General features: G+C 35.5%; 1 pseudogene; it reads left to right on the forward strand.

Moving 5' to 3' along the window:
* Positions 1 to 1,598: 1,598 nt before the first annotated feature.
* LOC119049894 (dnaJ homolog subfamily A member 1-like) lies at positions 1,599 to 2,801 on the forward strand (annotated as a pseudogene).
* Positions 2,802 to 21,938: the final 19,137 nt, after the last annotated feature.

The following is a 21,938-nucleotide window of genomic DNA, read 5'->3' on the forward strand; positions in this document are numbered from 1 at the left end:
CTACCGTCATGAGGATGGAGTTGAGGCTGAGGCTCAGATAGACACTATGGCCATTGAAGCAGGATATTCAGGGTCCTAAGTATCCAATCCATGATCTGGAAGAGGAGTCATACACTCCAGACAGACACATCCACTTCACCTTGTAAAACTCCTTACTCTGCATGAAATGGAGCTGCTGGAAAAGAACAAGAGCAGAGCATCTCTAAATGAAGCCCCACAGCAAGGATTCCCTGGGCAGCACTGCATGAGAGTCACAGATTCCTCTTTCTCGCTCTTGTAAAATGCTTCTCAGAATGTTAAACATTCATTGTAGTGTGTGTGGTTTCTGGACATGGATATACTAGGAGCATTTTATTGGGGTGATATAGTTCTAAAAAATGCAATGATCAAATTAATATTTATATCTGTAGGTCTCTTTTCCTATTCTATTTTCAGGATTGTAGAAGATGTTGGAAAAATCTTTTATGAAAAATTTGATCAGACAATGAGAAGAACCTAAAGACAGACGTATCAGGGTTTTTCTAAAAAACTGTTCAAAGCTATATCTCCCATCCCCCACCCCCCAAATCCAGAATAAGATTCCATGGTAAAAAGCAAAGTTCATAGGCTCAGAGCTTCGAATTTGTTGTCAGCACCAATCTCAAATATGAGCAGACAACCAAAGATTACCTGGATTTAAAAAAGGTCCTAAAAATGGTGGAGGTAAATATAAAAAGAAAGTCAATAAAACAACAACAAAACTTGGAGGAAACAAGAAATATTAGAAGAACTAAAAAATAAAACTAAAAAGTCTATTAATGCTGTTAGATAATGTAATTTATTACATTCATTGTAACATGCTTAAGAATATATGATTTTGTTTGTTTCAAGATATAGAATACAAAAGGGAGCTCTAAGCATATAAAAATATAAAAGCAGAAATAAAAAATTATAATAGAAAGATTCAAGAAATGCTCCAGAAAGTAGATTAAAAGAACAAAAAATACAAAAAAATTAGAAGATATAAGAAAACTATAATCAAATTTTAAAAGATCCAAAAATCAAATAAGGGTTCTAGAAAGACAGAAGGAGAGAGAGATAGATATTATCAGCAATGGCGAATGATGGATCTTTCAAAATATGCATATATCTCACTGATTATTTTATTCTGCTTTATTTTTATTCAGTAATAATTTAGATTGTTTAATTTTGCGCTTATGTACACACAATTGATGTATGTATACACAATTTATGTATACACAATTGATATTTTAATCTCAATTAGAATTTTGTTAACATATAAATATAATTGATTTCTGCATATTAATTTTTTAATGAAGTGATTGTTAAAAATTTACTTATTAATTTGAATCACCGTCTCAGTTTGATTTTGGAGTGTTTAGTTAACAAACTATGTCATATGCAAATAAAAATATCTCCACTTCTCTTTATCTTTCTTTTACCTGATATTTATTTTGCTTACTCTATTACATAGCATTTAGAGTATAGTTAAAAAAAGAGGAACTTTTCGGAACACTCATCAAGAAGCTCCAAGCTGTGCGAGGTGTGCTGTTTCCTATTCGCTGACACCTGCCTTGGCCTGTTCACCAGCTGTCAAAATGATGAAAGAAACCACTTACTATGATGGTTTGGGGTCAAACCCAATACCACCCAGGAAGAATTGAAAAAAGCTTACAGGAAGCTGGCCTTGAAGTACCACCCTGATAAAAATCCAAATGAAGGAGAGAAGTGTAAACAAATTTCTCAAGCTTACGAAGTGCTCTCTGATGCAAAGAAAAGGGAATTATCTGATAAAGGAGAATAGGCAATTAAAGAAGGTGGAGCAGGGGGTGGTTCAGGCTTCTCCACGGACATCTTTGATATGTTTTTTGGAGGAGGAGGAAGGATGCAGAGGGAAAGGAGAGGTAACAATGTTGTGCATCAGCTCTCGGTGACCTTAGAAGATTTATATAATGGTGCAACAAGAAAACTAGACCTACAAAAGAATGTGATTTGTGACAAATGTGAAGGACGAGGTGGTAAGGAAGGACCAGTAGAGTGCTATCCCAATTGCCGAGGTACTGGGATGCAAATAGAATTCATCAGATAGGACCTGGAATGGTTCAGCAAATTCATTCTGTGTGCATGGAGTGCCAGGGCCACAGTGAATGGATCAGTCCTAAAGATAGATGTAAAAGCTGTAATGGAAGGAAGATAGTTTTGAGAGAAGAAGATTCTAGAAGTTCATATTGACAAAGGCATGAAAGATGGCCAGAAGATAACATTGCATGATGAAGGAGACCAAGAACCAGGACTAGAGCCAGGAGATACTATTATTGTTTTAGATCAGAGGGACCATACTATTTTCACTCTGTGAGAAGACCTTTTCATGGACATACAGCATTGTGTATAGACATTGAAGCAATGTGTGGTTTCCAAAAGCCAATAGCTACTCTTAACAACCGAGCCATAGTCATCACCTCTGATCCAGGCCAGATTGTCAAGCATGGACATATCAAGTCTGTGCTAAATGAAGGCATTCCAATTTATCATAGACCATATGAAAAGGGTTGCCTAATCATTGAATTTAAGGTAAACTTTTCCTGAGCATGGCTTTCTCTCTCCTGATAACTATCTTTCCTGGAAAAACTCCTACCTGAAAGGAAAGAAGTAGAAGAGACCGATGAAATGGACCAGGTAGAACTAGTGGGCTTTGATCCAAATCAAGAAAGGTGGCGCATTACAATGGAGAAGCATATGAGGGTGATGAACATCATCCTAGGGGTGGTGTTCAGTGTCAGACCTCTGAATGGGGCCAGTGAATGGCACTCACTGCTGGCATTTTATATACAGTAGTGAATGAAGGGTGAAGGACTGTAATCACAATATGCTCACTAATTGCTATTGTTTTTGTTTTAATATTCAACTATAGTAGTGTTTTAAAAGTTAAATGAAGAATAAACTCAAAATGTAAAAGCTCTGACTTTGCCCTGTATGTATGATTACTTAACTGTGCAAGATAAGTTTAACACCTGTAAAAACTATTTAAGAAAAAATTTCCCCCTAGCATTTGTTAGGCAATATTCTGTAATTAATTTCAGCTATGTACACAGAATAGCTAAGACTGAACTGCTAGGTTATATGTATTGACTTTGGTGTATGACCCTTAATTGTTGAGCTCTGAAGTTAAAATTCTGTATTAACTGGCAGTCAGACAAAAAACTTAATTTATAGAGAAGGGTTAGTTTGTATAATTGTATTAAGTGGGATTCATTGCAATGCCTCTGCATTTATTGCCTCAACTGCTACTTGAAGGTGGCATGCCATGCACTTTAACCTGTGGTATCAGTGATAGAAACGATACCTTTCTGAAGAAGGGGTTTATCAAAATAATTTGCTTCTTGGGGGCTTGCACTTGTAGCATTGCATTCCTTTCTGCAGTGCCATCTTTTTAAAAATATGTATATAACTATATCAGTCCTTGGTTACATTTTTTCCCTTCTTTTTGGACCATAAGCCTTAGAGTAGTGACTTCTGGAGCAGGCTAATTTAGAAGTTGAGTGATGATAACTTTACACGGAAAAGTAATTTGCATATATGAGATAGGAAGGTGGGGTTTTTGTTGTTGCTTTGTTTTAGGCATGTCACATGCTTACTTTAAACCATTTAACTTATGCTCCAAAATAACTGTAATTTAATTTAATGTTGGTAGTATAGAAAATTATGAATAGCTTTAATTGTGTGTTTTAAAGTCATGTTCACAAGCGTTAAGTCTGGATATCAGAATTTAAGCAATTCTTGAAATGTATGGATGTCTCCTTAATATACTGATTACAAAGCAAAAAGAAAGAGAGATCAGAGTAAATATACATTGTAAGTATAGCTTTAATACTATATTTTAATATTAATATGTTATAGTTTTTCTTTATTTTAGATACCCTTTATAAGATTAAGTATTATGTACTGGAGTTTAATGACATATGGCTGAAGTGTCACACACTTTTTCTGTATCTACATAAAAGGATAGATAGGTGATAGATAGGTGATGGGTAAAAAGGTAGATAGTTGGAATAAAACTCATTTGGTCAGTGCATTATCCTTCTCGAAAATCAACAGATTCAATTTATTTTATTTTGTTTAAGAATTTTGTGTTTATGTTCACGAGAGATATGAACTTGTAATTTGCTTTTCTTGTAATACTCTTCTCAGACTTTAGTAGCAGGATTATGTATGCCTCAGAAAACAAGTTTGGAAGTGTCCTCTTTTTCTATTTTCTGAAAATTTTGTTGAAGATTTTTAGTATTTCTAATGTAAATGTTTGAAAGCATTCAACTGTGCAGTCATCTATGCCCAAAGTTTTCTTTTGGGGGACATTTTAAATTATTCACTACATTTATTCAGTATATGTTTTATTAATTTTTTTTGTTTCTGTTTAAGTAAGTTTGATAGACAAAAGTGTATTTAGAAGAAATTAATTCAATTTATCCAGGTTTTTAAACTTATTGGTACTACTTTTCATAACATCATCTTATTTTTTTTAGTCTGCTGGTTTTGGTAGTACTTGCCTTTATATTTTCTTATATTTTGATATTGGTGATGAATATTTTTTCTCTCTCGTGCTGTCTCTTCTTGGTCAAATCTACTATGGGTATATCTCTTTTATTAATGTGATGTTCTCAATATCATAAAAGTATAAATGTCCACATGTCTTATTACATTTTCCCCTCATTGTTAAGATATGAGTGTATGAATGTGAAATATTACAATAACTATATTAGGTTATTATAAAATTCCTTCTACGTAGGCATCCAACATGGAAATATAACATTTAAATTTAGTTATATTGGGACTTCTGCCAAGATGGAAGCATAGGTGGAAACACCTCGCGTCCGCGCACAACCAAATTTAAGAACAACAAAATTTTAACGATAATAAACATAACCAATCCACACAGAAAATTGACAATACGGAGTCCGAAAACAATGAAATGCTCAGCTAAACTGGTAAGAGAGGCGAAGCCAGCGGCAGAGCAGGTTGACCAAAAAGATCCCCCACCGGTCGGTGCACAAGCAGCCGAAGGCGCAGATCCCAAGGCGCAGCCGAAGGTGCGGGCTAGCTTCGGCGGACACAGGGAAGAGGCGCAGCTGGCTGTCTGTGGTAGGTCGAGCATTTGTGTGCAGATAAACCAGTGAAGAGACGAGCATTGAGACTTCATGGCACAGGGCAGCAGGCTCACACAATTCCACTTGGATAAACAGGCCGGGGCGAGTGGTGGGACAGATTAGGCTAGCGGAGAGGACCGCCATTGCTCCCTCTCTGACCCCGCCCCCACGTACAGTGTCACTAACCAGCGACCTGGGTGGCCCCGCCCTGGTAAACAACTAAGGCTCTGCTCCTCATACTTAATGGTGCGAACAGACCAAAAATGGCTCAAGAACAACTCAGAGCCCCAGAGCCGATGAATCTAAGTGAAGAAGAAATAGCCAAACTTTCAGATGCACAGTTCAAAACACTGGTGATCAGGATCCTCACAGAACTGGTTGATTTTATTCGCAAATTAGAGAAACATATGAAAACTAAACTAATTGAAATGAGTGGTAATGCACAGGAAACCAATAGTAATGGAAAGGAGATTGGGACTCAAATCAAGGGAGTAGACCAGAAGGAAGGAAAAAATGACCAAACAGAAAAGAATGAAGAAACAAGAATTCAAAAACATGAGGAGAGGCTTAAGAACCTCCAGGACATCTTTAAACGCTCCAACATTCGAATTATAGAGGTACCAGAGGGGAAGAGGAACAGTCACGAGTGGAAACCTTATTTGAACAAATAATAAAAGAGAACTTCCCCAATCTGGCAGAGGAAATAGACTTCCAGGAAATCCAGGAAGCTCAGAGAGTCCCAAAGAAGTTGGACCCAAGGAGGAACACACCAAGGCACATCATCATTACATTAGCCAAGATTAAAATGAAGGACAGAATCCTAGAAGCAGCAAGAGATAAGGGGACTGTCACCTACAAAGGAATTCCCATCAGACTGTCAGCAGATTTCTCAAAAGAGACCTTACAGACAAGAAGGGGCTGGAAAGAAGTATTCCAAGTCATGAAAACCAAAGACCTACAACCAAGATTGCTCTATCCAGCAAAGTTTTCATTTAGAATGGAAGGACAGATGTGCTTCTCAGATAAGATCAAATTCAAGGAGTTCATCATCACCAAGCCCTTATTATATGAAATGTTAAAGGGACTTACCTAAGAAAAAGAAGATAAAAAAGTTGAACAGTGAAAGGACAGCAAATTCACAGTTATCAACAACCACACCTAAAACAAAAGCAATTTAAGAGGACAGCTAGATCAGGAGTGAACCATAGAAATGAAGATCACGTGGAGGATTAGCAACAGGGGAGTGGGAGAAGGAGAAGGGGGGAGAAGGTACAGAAAATAAGTAGCATAGACAGTAGATAGAAAATAGGGGGAGGGTAAGAATAGTAGGGGAAATACAGAATCTAAAGAACTAGAGACACATGTTCATGTACTAAAGGGGGGGAAGGTGGGGGAGGGGTGTGCAGGGTGGAGGGGAACGGAGGGGGGAATAGAACAAATGTAATGGCATAATCAATTAAAAAATGTTAAAAAAACTAAATTTAGTTACATTGAAGCAAACACGAAAGGTTTTAAGAAGAGCATTAATATTCATTTCTAATTTGAAGATTAAGAATCATAGACTAAGTAATACTTCTGCTCCAGTGGACACCAATGTGTCTTAATAAAGCAAGCACTGAATGGAACTAAACAGTATAGTAGTCCCCCTCTTTATCTGCAGTTTTACTTTTTTTATGGTTTTAATTATTTGCAGTCAACCTTGGTCAGCAAATATTAAGTTAAAAATTCCAGAGGTAAACAGTTAGTACATTTTAAATTGAACTCCGCCCTGAGCAGTATAATAAAATCTTTTGGGTGTCCCTTTCCATCCTTCCCAGGATGTGAATCATTCATTTGGTTCAGAATATCCACACTGTAGATGCTCCCTACCCATTAATCCCTCAGTAGCCGTCTCAGTTATTATATTCACTGTCATACATTACAGTGCTTGTTTTTAAGAAACCCATATTTTACTTAATAATGTCCCAAAGCACAAGAGTAGTAATGCTGGCAATTTAGATGTGCCAAAGTCATGGCTCATAATCCAGGATCACCCAAAGTAGATGATCCTTTTTCTTATGTATGGTCAAAAGGTTAATAATTGCCAAACACTACATCAGATGTCTACATCATTCATCTTGCTTCATTTCATCACACGGGCAATTTATCATCTCACATCATCACAAGAAGAACAGTGAGTAGAGTACAATAAGATATTTTGAGAGAAAGACCATATTCACATAATTTTTATTACAGTATATTGTTTTATCGTACTGTTATTCAATTTTATCATTGCTTATTGTTAATCTTTATTGTGCCTAAAGTATAAATTAAACCTCATCACATGTATGTATAGGAAAAAATATGTAGAGTTCACTACTACCCGTGTTTTGGGCATACACTGGGGGTCTTGGAACATATCACTAATGGATAAGAGTAGATGACTATAAAGGAAAGCCATTTTGACTAATTTGTACAGCCAGTACATCTGAAAGAAAAGAGAAATTGGCAATAAGTTGATATTGATATACATAGTTGCAAAGTAGAAGTCTTCACAGCTTTGAAATGATTCCCAGTATATCTATAATCTACAAATTATGTAGTTAATAGAAAAAACAAACAAAACAATCTGTGTTCTTAATATCTGAAGATACTCATATTTTTCTAAATTTGGAAAGTAATCCAAATAATCAGCATAAGGTAGAGCACACATGGCAAACACAGGGTCTGCAGGCCGAATCCGGCCCTCCACCATGTTTTACCCAGCCCTGTCCTTTGTTTCTACCCAGAGGCAGTGCTGAGCTCCTTGCCCCTAGTTAAGTAGCAGTTAACATTTATACAGCCCTAAAATTACATTCGGCCCTTTGAAGGCAACTTCAAGGCTGATGTGGCCCCTGGTGAAAATGAGTTTGACACCCCCGAAGAGTAAGTGAAAAAAACTTTGTTAATATACAGTTTTCAGAATAACAATGCATTGCAAAATTATATTGTACTCAGTAGCAATTGTTATAACTATATGTTAGAATATTCATTTAAAATGTTCCCACAATGATTTTTGAGTAGAAACATACCCTAGTGGTGCATTTCTTTGTTTATCTAGACCTCTCTGTATAATATAAAGCTATTTATTATCAGAGAGACTCTCAATTAGCCAGACCTTAATTCAGTAAATGAAAGGGCATATTTAGAAGTTCTTATAAACAAAGTTTTATTTCTATTTTTATAATCATGAATTCATGATTATGGCTTACAAAGAATCCTATAACACTAAGAAAGAGTGGAGTAAAGGGAGAGAGAAAATTAGAGAAACATAGAACAAGTGTGAGAGAAGGGAACAAGGGAAATAAGAAAAAAAAGGAAGACAAAAAATGAAAACAATAAATAATAATCCAATTGGGGCTGAGTCAGAGTAATCCAAAATTGACCATAATCTAATTCTTTTTAAAAATTCAAACTGGAGTGTCAGTTTTAATGTAATGTTTTATCTTTATTCCCATGTATATTAAGACTTCTATTAGCAGGCATTGTGTATTTTGGCCCATAACCCTATAAAGATAAAGTTTAATATTATACTAACTATTCAATACTTGGCCAAAAATTTTCTTGAAACATTAAATTTTTTGATCTATCTTAGCTGAATTTATATTTTGTAGTCTACATTTTCCTTTTATATCGTAATTTACCAATTCAACACAAGATACCATGCTTATAAATCTATTTCCATTACTATGACAGTATCTTACTCTTCTTATTTCTCCAGTCACTAATAATAAAGATCTCATTGTACTACAAAGAGAAGTACTCCAATTGTTTTTCTGATGCTAGGAATAAAGGAAAATCTACAGGAAAAGTTGTTTCCTCAAAATGCACATTTTCATAAGTCTTATGAGTAGAGAGGATTGTGATATGTAAAGGGTATTAACTACATTATAAAGACATGAAAGTATTAAGATATCTGTTAGAAATGTTTTCAAATGGCTAGAAAACGTAGGAATGCAGGCTATTTTGTAAGTTCAGTACATAAATTCTCCAAGCTTCTGCTTTTGCCGATGGGAAAGGTAGATAAGCGTTTAAATGGCTTCTGGCAATACTGGAAGCTCAAAATATACACTTTGGTACAAAATATTAAAAAATATTAATTAGAAATTAATGTTAATTAAATGTCTACAAAAGATAACAGCAGTTTTGCTCATTTACTAGCCAGATTTATGACATTATTATTTTCACTAATACACAAATAAATAGGCAAGATTGTATTAATATCCAAATAAAACAATGACATAAGCAAATTTAACCAAACTTTTATTTAATAGTGGTCATTCAATATGATTTCTAGAATTCATTATGTCACTAGTTTCCCTTCACCTAAGTTCTTTGCTAATTCTTCTTATTAGGAGATTAAGATTTTGTTTCTTTTTTTGTTAAAAGTAGAAACAGTAAAATATCAATATTTCTTGGGGATTTACAAGGGCTATCTCGAGTAAAAACTTTGAAAATAGGAAGTGCAAACTAATCTACAATGACAATAAGTGGAGATTGATAAAAAAGCATATAAAAAGTTTGTAAGTAATGGAAATATTCTGTATCTCGATTTTTGTGTGAGTATATAATGTATACATTTGTAAAACTCAATAACTGTACCCATAAAATAGCTAATTTTACAGCTACCAAATTCTCCATTTCTTTTTGCAATTGGTAGATGTTCACTCATCTGCTGAATGATGATCTACATGTTATAAACAGCTTTATACTGTGTGGAAATAAAAGATGTCAAAGTGCCAAAGTAGGTACAGTTAGTTTTATGTAAATCATATTTCAATAATTTTGGTAATATTAGAAGGAACCTTTAAATTAAATAAGTGAGGTTAAAGAAGACATCCCTCAAACATCTCTGTCCTCAAATCAGTTACTTATTCAGAGAGCCATCAATATCTCCAGCCTCAGAAAACTCTTTGCACTTGGCCTCAAGCCAAATTTATACAACTCCATCTCTTATTATGCACCTACACAAACCCTGTTCTAGAGCATGAACTCTTTCACTCATTCTAAAATATGCCTTCTTCATCCCTACTTTTTCACCCTTCATGACATTCCCTTTGTCTAAAATCATCTGCACTTAGCCAGTAAATACCTGTTCATCAAGTTCTCATATCTGAGTGCCTTTTATCTCATGAAATCTCCTTCAAACCTCAAAGATGAGTCTTTATTAAAATTTCATATGTAAAATTTCATATGTAAAATTTCATCTCCATTGATCTTCTATATTTATACTTATTTTTATTGGCCTTTATTGCATGCCTCATTATTCTACCTGGACTTTAACCTCCCTGATCTTGGGTAGTGTTGCAGACTCTGTCTGGCAGAGTCTGCCTGTTGTGGTTGATGACAAGAATCAATGCACAGGGGACAACAATCCTGTGTGGAAAAAGGGAACAGGCATGACTACTCTCTCAAGGGAAGAGTGCCTTTGGTGCCTCAAGAGGGGAGCGCCCTGACCCTTGCCTAGACAGGCTTTTATTGTTTTCCTGGGGTCTTACATCATAGAAAGATTTATTATCTTATCACATAAAATATTATTGTCTACATTCTAGGTACAATCAAGGAAATAAAATAACATGCAAAGGGGAATGGGGATGAGCTCATTAGCTCTGTCCTTGGGAGAACTCATACAGGCTTTGGATATTGCCTTGAAGATAGACAATACACATTTATTGTTTTAGACCAGGGTGATGGAGTTTTAGCAAGAGCAAGCCATAACAATCTGTATGCATTTTCTAGGCCTGATTCCCACTGGAAAACTTGGTTTGAAGGTCTGGCTCCTGCTCACCATTTCACTTCTGTAGGTTTTCCATGCAGAGCTGAGTCACATTTGCCAGGTCAAGACAAACCGGTCCCCTGCAGGGTAGCTCATTTTACAGCTACCAAATTCTTCAATTTGCTTGCATTTGGTAGGTGTTCACTCATTACCAGCTGATTGATAACCTATATGTTATAAACAGCTTTACACTGCATGGAAATAAAAGGTGTCAAAGAGCCAAAGACACATCGTTTCTACTTTTGCTGATGGGAAAGGTGGATAACCATAATTAAGGATGAAAGAGAAACACAATGAATTGATTTGCTAGCAAATAACAACACATGATTTACTTTTCTCATATAGTTCAATGGAATACTGTAGATGAAGAGGGATGGAGGAAGAGATAAAAATATTGTAATTACAGTTGCCTCCAATTTCATCATATTAATTTAGAATCCCTGGCAACTATGCTCCACAGGAGACAGAAAATGATGGATGTGGCAAATTACTGCTTCCTGTAGCAGTCTGGAGGTATTTCTTAAACTGATTCTTATCCATAGACAAAGCAGGGCCAACAAATTAGTGTCACTGAAGTGAAACATTTCCAATTTAATTATATCAGGTAAAATAATAAAATAGAAATCAATTATTTATAAAACAATTTATAACTTTCAAAAGATCGGACTGAAAATAATATAAGCAAACAAGTCAGTTATACATATTGGAAGTAAATGTCATGAGAAATAATCTAGGCAGAGGAGCTACATTATTTGGAATGATCAGTATTCTATATACATACATTTTCATTTTGAAGAAGAATTGTAATATATAATTGTCAGTGGATATTTGCTGAATATCTACTCTTTGTCAGAGACTGTGTAAGGTCCTGTGGTTAAAATATAAATATGACACAGCTCCTTCTTTCAAATAAAGTTAGTGGGTAATTGAAGAGGATAAATGAGAAATATTAATAAAAGGTGGTAGAGTCCAATTGTCCAAGTAAGTATAGTGATATGGAAGCAGATACAAGAGGCTGGAGCATAAGTGGAGTGTGAGGGAACTCATCACAAAGTAGGTAACACAGAACTGGTTTTCCCAATGGCAAATGAGACAGGCCTGGCAGAGAGAACAGTATGTGCACAAAGCACAGACATGCAATGTCATATTTGCTTAAAACTTATTTGTAAGCTTTTATTGATTTGTGTTGCAAATTGAGCTAAGCTAGCTTTGGTCACTCAAAATCATGAAGCCCTTTCATGTGATTATTGATAGTTTCTAATCTGGGGAGAAGTGGGGAGCTATGTGGCTCTTCTTACCTACTTTACTTCCAGCTAGTATGTTAAGATGAATCTAATGCTTGGCCCACATTTTGCTACAAATAAAATTATTTATTTATCATCATGCACAAAACTGGTTATTTTTGGAAGCTCAGCTTGTTTGCATTTTTTGCTCATTTTCCTTTTTGTTCAATAGTAAGTACTTACATGGAAAAATTCACTCCAATTCAAATGCAACAATATTTTGATGGCAGAATCAGTCAACTCTCTAGATGAATTGGGCTCAGAATATTCCATTAAATGAAATAGTATATTATCAAATGGAATTCTTGACTTAGGGTGTTACTCCAAATATGTTAAGTATCTAAGCTTACTACATCCTATATCCTATTCATACTGACACAGAGAAGTTTATCTGTATAATTAGCCAATCTTGTGTATTAAACACTTGTAATTCTGCCAAAAAAATTCTAAACTATAATATGCAAAATATATACCTGCTTGTGCAAGTTTAGATAATGATACTTGAAACATTTTCTGTAACTGTCTCTGGAAGGTAGATTATCAAATAGGACACTTTAAATATTAAGTAACTGCCCCAGAGTTCAGAATAAAATATTGGGTTGGCCAAAAAGTTAGTTTGTTTTTTCCATAGGATGGCAATTGTAGTTGTATTTAATTTCATTCAAAACAATTTTGTTACAGTGTATTGTAACAGCTGCCAAATGAGAATGCATTTAAAAAAAACATCAAAATTGGTGAACTTTTTTGTAACCATTTTCATATTGAAGATATAGAAGAAAATACATTACATTTTGGGAATATTATGTTTCATTATCACAAAAAAGATTAAAATGCAACTGAAATTTAAAAGAAGATTTTTGCAGTGTACGGAGAAGGTGCTGTTACTGATCACACCTGCCAAAAGTGGTCTGCAAAGTTTCGTGCTGGAGATTTCTTGCTCAACAATGCCCTACAGATAGAACTGTTGAAGTTGATAGTGATCAAACTGAGGCATTAATTGAGAGTAATCTTTATAACATGCAGGAAAGAGCCAGCATACTCAAAATATCTAAATCACTAAAATCATTAGTGAAAATTAAAAAATGTGTCTTTTATTTACAGAAAAAAATAGATGTACTTTTTGGGCAACCCAGTAAAATTAACTCATAAGTCTATATATTCTACTGTTTATACAGAAGTACATTAAATTAAATAGTAGATAATAATTTCTCAATAACCAAAGTTCCTGGCTTTGAGGTAGTTCACAAGTCAAATAGAACTGCATACCACTAGCTGTAGCAAGTAATAATAGATAAACTTTGCTGATTTGACTACAGTTTAACTATAACAAAGAGAAATGAAATATTAAAATCTGCCTTAAAAAGAAACTGAAAGTAGGAAAGTTTTCATGAAAGGAGGTGATATTTTAATTGATTTGTCTTGGTTAGTAGTATTTAAACAAGGAGAAAAGAATATTTCAGATCAGGAAATAAGATTAATGAATCAAAAGGTGCTAAGGCTTCAAACTACAACAGTAATAGCTGAATAAGAAATAGCTGAATAAGAAATAATTTTATAATACTTTTTCTCTCCCAATTTACTCAAGTATAGTCAATCAACAAAATAATAAGTGTATAAATAAATATAATTTATAATTTATAATGTGATGATTTGGTATACATAAAAATTGTGTTCTTATCAAAATCAAGTTAGTTAACACATCCATCACTTCATATAGTTATTTTTTGTGTATGTGGTAAGAAAGTTTAAGATTTACTCTCTTAACTATTTTCAATTATACAATAGAGCATTATTAAATATTGTCACCCTGCTGCATATTTGATACTCAGAATTTACTCGTAGCTGAAGTTTTGCACCCTCTGACTGAAATACCTCCATCCCCCCGCCCCCCCCCCGTCTCTGGTAACTGCTACTTCATTATTTACTTCTGTGAGTCTGACTTTTTAGATTACACTTATAAATACCACCATACAGTATTAATCTTTCTCTAATTTATTTCACTTAGAAATAACATAAAGAACAAATTATTTTAAAATTTACATGTGATTTATTGAAAATATACATGTTGAAAATTAATACATAGAATTATTATTAAATAATAATAACCTCATCTGACACAGCAGTTCCTCACATTAAAAAATATAGGTACATTCTGAACAAGCACTTGTGTACATTTGAAAAATTAGAATAGTTACTAATTTTTTAAAAGATTTTATTTATCTTTAGATGGGAAAGGAGGGAGAGGGAGAGAAATATCAATGTATGGTTGCCTCTCGGGTGTCCTCTGCTGGGAACTGGCCTGCAATCCAGGCATGTGCCCTGACTGGGAATTGAACTGCAATCCTCTGGTTTGCAGGCAGAGGCTCAATCCACTGAGCTACACAGGCCAGGGCCCTAGTTACTAATTTTTTTTTTATATGACAGAGGGCTTACTTCTTGCTTAACATAACTCATTTAGAGTGAATTCAACCTAATCACAAATGTAATTTATATATAAACAACCACTATATTTTGTTTTAAAAGCATTGATAATAAACATTAGTGTTTATAGAAAGTCAATAAAAAATAAACCAATTTTAACTAATAAAAATATTTATATTTAGCTTTTAGCTAAAATTTAGAAAAAATGCTGTTTTCAAAGTTTATTTTGAACCCTTTTATGAATAGCTAATTCTGACAATTTATCCAGTAAACTTTTGAGTTGCATTTACATGATCTTTTCATTTAAAAAAAAAAAAAGGATTCTTGAAGAACAAAGTTAGGCGATCCAATTCTGCCATGGCAATGAGGAGAGAGTGTCATGATCATTTTCCCCAGTGAAACTAGTAAAAAATATATATAAAAAAAGAAAATATTCACTTAAGGACCATGGAAACAGTTGTAAGGGTGGGGTGAACTCCCTGGGGGAATGGGGAGGAGTGGAGAAGCACTAAGACAGCACAGGCACACATCGCTCCAGCAACCAGGAGGCGCTTGCATCACACACAGGAAAAGCCAGCAGTGCTTGGGCCCCAAACCAGGAAGGTGATAGAGTGGGAGGGACACCTCTCCCACCCACTTCCACTGCTCAGGGATTATGGTAGGGGAGCTTTTGCGATAAAGTGGCTGGTGGGTCCCAGGCTGGGAGCTGACTTCCTGAGCTGGGGACCCAGCCCAGGGGATTCCCAGTGGCCCCGCCACAGTGCTTGAGGACCTGGGTGTCCAGGAGTGCGAGGGTTTCGGGTAGGAGTGCAGGTTTCAGGTAGGAGTGCAGCCCTGAGCTCAGGGAGGCGTGGGCCCCAGCAAGTTCCACCCGATTCCCTAGGCTGGAAGCCATTCAGGTACTGCTGGCCAAGGCCCCCACCTCCAGTAAGTAGACTGCAGATGCGAGAGCCAGGCCAGTAAGAAGGTGACAGCAGGGTGGAGAGAGGAGATGACAGCCGGCAGGTGGCGATGGAGGGTGAGGGCAGACTGGTCCTGGGAAGTGGTTGGGTGACAAGCCCCATACTGTGCCCCATAAGTGAAGCTGTGGGAAACCACTCTGGCAGCTGCCGCCAGCAGCCTGCTTGCTCCTCCAGTGGTGGGTGCAAGGTTGGGCATTAAATAATCTAATATATATGTGTATATATATAATATACATATTATATATTATATATATATAATATATATAATTTTCTTTTTCACCAGACTTTCTTGACTTATTGCCTATGTAAGACATCGGTGGAACTCTTCTGGTTGTTTGGTTACAGGTCTATAACAAATGAAACATTTAATCTTATGGAAAAATCTACTTCAAAAAACAACAACACAAATAAACAAAAAACTCAGTAAAAAAAATAAGTACAGAGGGAAGGCCAGGGTAAAACAGAAAGACTGAGGTGATCTACAAGAGAAGAATGGCTGCAGAAAATATGAACCCTGCTGATACTGATTTCAGACTTCTAGCCTTCAGAATTATGACAAAATATGTTTCTGTTGTTTAAGTCACTCAGATTGTTGAAGTTTGTTGAGGCTTAACAAACTTATGCAGAGTTTTTTCTGTGGCATCTGAACCACAGTCCTCTCCCTCCCTCTTCCTATCCTAGCATCAGGGAAATTCTACTCCAGGTAGCTACAGCCGGGAGAGGCTGGGCCATCTTCTCAGGTGGAGCAGGATGTCAACATTTCTCATCCTTCTTTCAACAACCACTTTCAGAGACTTAAGTTCTAAAAGATTACAACCCAGATATAGAGGCTCCCTTTCTGCTCAGGCACCACTGATGGATGAAGGCTCTATCTTGGGAGCAGTACCTTAGGAATAATGATCCTTGATCCCCATCTCAGCATGTTTGGAAAGCATAAAGTTCTTGTCAGTTAAAGCAAGCCCATAAGACCATACTTGAAGCATCTCCCACTGTACTGAGCACCCAGTTTCTACAGCAGAGGTTTCAGAGAGAAACACATCACTGTCCCTCCCCTCCATTCCAGATAAGTGACTTAGGAGAGGAAGGCCATGTAAAGAAGTCAAAGCCTAAGGCGCTCTCAAACACAGTGGAAGTTGTGGTGAAAAACAACTAAGAGGAGACTGGTAGATTCCTTAAGGAAATTAAACCAAAGCCAGCAAGCTTATCTGAAAGCATCAGGAAAAGAGACAGCTAAAAAGAGTCCTCTGCAAGTAAAAGCAAATCTCAAACACTGACTTCAAAAACTATTCTTGTAAAGAAACTCAAATTTAGTTGGATCAGTCTATAAAAAAATCTATGCCCAGAGAATTGTTAACTACAATAGACAAATCAACCAGAAATTAGTGGTCATGGAAAAAGAGTCAAAGAGGCCCTGGCAAAACTACTGTTACCACAGAAATGATGCTTTACAGTGCTCCGGGAAAGGGGCTGGTCTGCACTAAAAATACCCATTCATCACTAAACAAATAAACAACTAAAAAACGTTTTTCCCACACACATACACATATGGGGAAATAACCATTGTCACTACAATACTTAAAATGTCTAGATTCTAATCAAACAATAAAAATGAGACATGTGAAGAAATTTTGACCCCATACTTTGGGGGAAAAAGCAGGCAACAGAAACTGCCTACATGAGTAGCTAGATACCTGTTTTTTTGATAAAGACTTTAAAATAGCCATTATAAATATGTTCAAAGAACAGGAAAAAAATATACTTAAGGAAGGGAAGTAAAAGAAGAAGATATGATGATACTGACTTATCAAAGGGAACAGTTATATATAGATACAAACATCGTAAACAGAATCAAATGAAAATTATGGAAGTAAAAGTACAGTAGCTGATATACACAACTCACTAGAGGAGCTAAACAGTAGAATTGAACTTTCAGAAGAAATAATTAGTACACTTGAAGATTGAAAGATAACAGATTTTGTAATCCAAAGTTCAGAGAGTAAAATGAAGAAAAATGAATAGCTCCTCAGAGAAATGTGGGACACCATAAAATGTACCTACATATGTAGGTAATGTGAGTGCCAAAAGGAGAGGAGAGAGAAAAATATATAAGAAAAAAAGTTCAAGTAAATAATGACTGAAAACATCCCAAATTTATTTTAAATTTTTTAAATTAACATTTTAATTTTATTTATTTATCTTTAGAGTGGAAGGGAAGGAGAGAGAGAGAGAAACATCAATGTATGGTTGCCTTTCATGTGTCCCCTGCTGGGAATTGGCCTGCAGGGAACTGGCCTGCAACCCAGGAATGTACCCTGACTGGGAATCGAACCACGATTGTCTGGTTCGCAGGCCCGCGCTCAATCCACTGAGCTACACCAGCCAGGGCTTAAATTTTTAATTATACTTTTAGAAATATAATTACACATTCAAGAAGTTTAAAAAACTTTAGCCCTGGCTGGTGTAGCTCAGTGGATTGAGCACAGGCCTGTGAACCAAAGGATCGTGGTTCGATTCCCAGTCAGGGCACATGCCTGGGTTGCAGGTCAGTTCCCAGCAGGGACTAATTCCCAGCAGGGGAGGCACGAGAAACAACCATACATTGATATTTTTCTCCCTCTTCTCTTCCCTTCCCTTCCCTTCTAAAGATAAATAAATAAAAAATTTTTAAAAAGAATTCATGTTTAAAAAAAACTTTAAATAGGATAAACCCAAAAAGATGCTTTTAAACATCATAGTAAAAATGTTGAAACCAATAGAAAAACAATTTTTTATTATTTACTCCAATAAAGCTACCAGGTGGTTTCTCATTAGAAACAATGGAGACAGGAAAAGACAGTGGGATAACATATTCGATGTCCTTACGGAACTGTCAACCAAGAATGTTATGCCCAGAGAAGTTGTCTTCCAAAGGAAAAAAAAGAAAAAGAAAAAAAAAAGAAAAGACAACCCACTTTGAAAGAAATTTTAAAGGGTCCTTACTGGTGTGGCTCAGTGAATTGAGTGCCAGCCTGAGAACCAAAGGGTTGTCAGTTCGATTCCCAGTCTAGGGCTCATGCCTGGGTTGTGGGCCAGGTTTCCAGTAAGGGGAGTATGAAAGGCAACCACACAATGATATTTTTCTCCTTCTCTTTCTCCCTCCCTCTCTCTAAAAATAAATAAATAAATAAATAAAGTTTAAAAAATTTTTAAAGGATGTTAGTTTTTTAGGGTAAAACCCAATGATCCAAAACACCAATTTAAATTCACATAAATAAATACTGGTAAAGATACTTAGATAATTATAATGAACAGAAGGAAGCATATGCTAGTGTATACTGATATGAGGAGGGGCTTATAGACCATAATGAGATTATTTGAGGAGTCTAGAATTAAACCTATGTGTTTATGGCCAACTGATTATAGATAAGGTTGCCAAAAGCATCATGCAGGATCAATTAATCTTTTCAACAAGTAGTTTTAGGGCAAAGGGATACAGTTAAGTCCTCATTTTACATTGTTGAGAAGTTCTTAGAAACTGATTTTTAAGTGAAAGAACATAAAACAAATTTTACCATAGGCTAGTTGATATTTACAAATAAAAGTTAATTTGCTATGGCATACTTCTGGACACAAAAACATCATCAAACTTCTAAATAAAGAACTTAAACAACAATGTGAAAATAATAGAAAAAAATTACAATACTTCTAATATTAAACATTAAAATAAATGGGAGCTATACATCCATTTAAGAAATACTTATTAAAGCAAAATAATTATTTCTCAACCAGCTTATTTCAGGGTTGTGGTGGCTGGAGCCTCTCTACTCAGCTTGGGGCACAAAAAAGGCACCAACCTGGACAGGACATCCTTCCGTCACAGAATGTACTCTCACACATATTCATAGTCACTCAGGTGGGGACGGTGTAGACATGCTCAGTCCCCTCCTGTACGTATCTTTGGGATGTGGGAGTGAGCCAGAGAACCTGCAGAAAACCCATGCAGACATGAGAAGAACATGCAAGCTCCTCAAGGATGGGACCCTCAGCAGGGAACTAATTTCTTTTCTTAGAAATGTTGCGATGAAATGACTTTGAACAAAAATGACATTATTCAAGGACTTGCTGTATGTCAATGTAAAAGAAAAAGTTTGGGATTTTGTATCATATGCAAAAGTAATTTAAAATGAATCACAGACCTAAAAGTAAAAGGCAAAATTATAAATTATTAGAAGATAAAATGTGGTAAATCTTGGGTTTGGTAATGAGTTCTTAGAAGTAAGAACAACAGTACAAGCAAAAAAAAAAAAAAGAAAAATAATAAATAAACCAGAAAAATTAAATAAAAAATTTAAAGAACATCAAGAAAGTGAAAAGTCAACATATGGAATGAGAAAAATGTTTGCAATCACCTATCTGATAACAGACCTATATCTAGAATGTGTAAATAATTCTTGCAAGGCAACAATCAAAAGACAAAAAACCTAATTTAGAAATAAGCTAAGTATCTGAATAAATAATTCTCTATAGAAGATATAAAAATGGTCAATATGCCTATGAAGAAATGTTCAATAACATTATTTATAAGAGACATGCAAATCAAATTACAATGAGGAAATATTCTAAACCCACTAGGAAGACTAAAACCAAAAATTCATATAATAACAAATTTGGACAAGCTTATGAGAAAATTGGAATCCACATACTCTGCTATTGGGAATATAAAAATTGTACACCCACTTGTTTTGTTTGGGAGCTCCTCAGAGGTAAAGAGGGTCACCATCTGATCCAGCAATCCCATGTCCCCATGCCTGTGGACTGATCCAAGAAAACATAAGTCCACACAAAAATGGTTCATGAATATTTATAGCAGCATTATTTATAATAATAAAAATTAAAATAGCCACTGATAAATGCTTAAATAAAATTGGTATATCCATACAATGAATACAATGGGATATTATTTATTAATGTAAAGGAATGAAGCACTGATACATGTACAATATGCATCAAACTTGAAAATATGCTAAGTGACAAAAGTCAGTTATGAAGACTGTTATATGATTCCATTTATGTAAATGTTCAGCCTGACAAACATATAGAGATAGAAAGTAAATTAATGTTTACTTAGGGATTGGGGGATGAGCTGATCTGGGGTAATAGCTAAGGTGCATGATTTATTTTCTTAAGTAATGTAAATGTTCTTAAATTAATTGTGGTAGTGGTCACACAACTTTGTGAATATACTAGAAATTGACATTTTAATCAGGTCCATTGCATGGTATGTGGGTTATGTCTTGGTAGAGCGGTTACATACACAACCAAAGAACTACTGCAAGAAAAGCTTCTTACAAGCCCATAGGATGATCAAGAAACACAGCATTTTGTTAGAAAACTAATACGAAACAGAAGGTCTCAGTTTGTAACCCACAGAATGGTTGAATACCCTCCTTTTCAAAGTAGGGCTTCCTCTTATTGTGTGCCTGTGTTGAAAAAGATTACTTGTTCCATTCTGTACTTCCCAGACTGGTTTAAATTACTCTCTTATGGATTAAAATAAAGTTTCATCTCAGTTTCTTGTGATTAAAACAATGACAGATTTATTACAGTTGACTAACATAATAAAATAACATACCCAAGTACTTACAGGACAGGGATAGACTAGTCCTGCTGGGGCTTCAGGGTCTCTCAGGCTTTCCCTGAGCAGTCTCAGTTTTTAGCTGGTATCATCCGGCTTGCAGTGTTCTTGTAACCAAGAAAAATTAAAGGCTGATGTACATTTGGAAAAGCACAATTTCTGACCATGAAAACAAAGTTTAATTTATTTATTTGTTTTGATCTTATGTTTTCTGTTGAATTAAAAGGGTATCACTCCAAATAACCTTTGACTGTTTAATCCCTTATAACCAAAATTGATATCGAATTACAAATGTGATCTGTCTGAATCCCAATTGCAACCAAGAGTATTGGGAGTGGTGAGGCCACATATTGGCTGTGCTTTAGTTTGCAGAGAAGGTCTGGGATAGTTTGGCATTCTTGCAGTGGGAACCAAGGTCATTCCAGAGACCAAAAAGACAGGAGAGTTGAAGAAATATAATCATTACTATCCTTTGCCTTTCTCTAAATTATGTCCCCCTTTTACTGGATAAATGGAACCCTAATGTTATTGGTGACTTGACCTCAGTTCAGCAACCTCAGTACTTGAGTTCTGGTTTAAGAAAGGATTAAGAATCAAGACTCAAATACAAGCAGATGTTTATTTAGAAAGTCACAGGGGTAGAAGAAGTGAGCTGTGGAACGAGAGAGCTAGCTGGTCTATGTGGGCTCAGAAAACAAGTTACAGAGGCAAAAGAAGGGCACT

This window comes from Artibeus jamaicensis, unplaced genomic scaffold (genome assembly GCF_021234435.1).
Source record: "Artibeus jamaicensis isolate MK-2021 breed Jamaican fruit bat unplaced genomic scaffold, CSHL_Jam_final contig_536, whole genome shotgun sequence".
Taxonomy (NCBI): Eukaryota; Metazoa; Chordata; class Mammalia; order Chiroptera; family Phyllostomidae; genus Artibeus; species Artibeus jamaicensis.